Source organism: Octopus bimaculoides, chromosome 4 (assembly GCF_001194135.2).
Source record: "Octopus bimaculoides isolate UCB-OBI-ISO-001 chromosome 4, ASM119413v2, whole genome shotgun sequence".
Lineage (NCBI taxonomy): Eukaryota > Metazoa > Mollusca > Cephalopoda > Octopoda > Octopodidae > Octopus > Octopus bimaculoides.
Window position 1 is genome coordinate 39221512 of NC_068984.1, and position 983 is coordinate 39222494.

Below are 983 nucleotides of genomic sequence, written 5' to 3' on the forward strand. Positions count from 1 at the left end.
CATCACGATTTCGCTTACCCCAACAGATCCTCGCAAGCCGAGTTTCGTGTCCAAAGAAGGAGACGACGATGGCATGGGTGCCAGTTGTCGAATTTAGTTCGATCTTGATTTCACTTGCCTCAACAGGTCTTCACAAGCGGAGTTTAATGTCCAGTGAAGGAAGGTATGCATAAGTAGCTGGCTACACCCTTGGCAGAGACCTTAGATTTAGGTCTCACTTGGCTTGCCGGGTCTTCTCACGCACAGCATATTTCCAAAGGTCTAGGTCAGAAGTCATCGCCTCGGTGAGGCCCAATGTTCAAAGGTCGTGCTTCACCGCCTCATCCCAGGTCTTCCTGGGCCTGCCTCTTCCACAAGCTCCTTTAACTGCTAGGGTGTGGCACTTTTTCACTCAGCTATCCTCATCCATTCTCGCTACATGACCATGACAGCGCAATCGTCTCTCTTGCACAGCACAACTGATGCTTCTTAAGTTCAACTTTTCTCTCAAGGTACTAACACTCTGTCTAGTATGCACACTGACATTACACATCCATCGGAGCATACTGGCTTCATTCCTTGCGAGCCAACGCATGTCCTCAGCAGTCACGGCCTATATTGGTGAATTGGAGAATATCTTGACCTAAATTTCCTTACCTTAAATTTCCTCTAGCCACTCCTTAGAGTATTGTCCTTCCATTTTCATTCCTATTTCTATATATATATATATATTTTTTTCCTTTTTTCTTCTCTCTTTTTTCTCTTGCTTGATTCATCCCTAACCTGCTGTCCCTTACTACTTAATCTACCTTTCTCTAAATTGAAATTACTGCTATCTTACCCTTCCTTCTAGAAAGAAGAACAAATAGAACATATAGAAATTAAATTCCTGTTTGGTTCACTAGACTGTTGATTAACAGCCCAGTCAAGATGGTATTTTCTTCATCTCCTCTTGTATTTGCACACATTTACAAAATGACTTTCTGAAATGAGCTTCCATTATG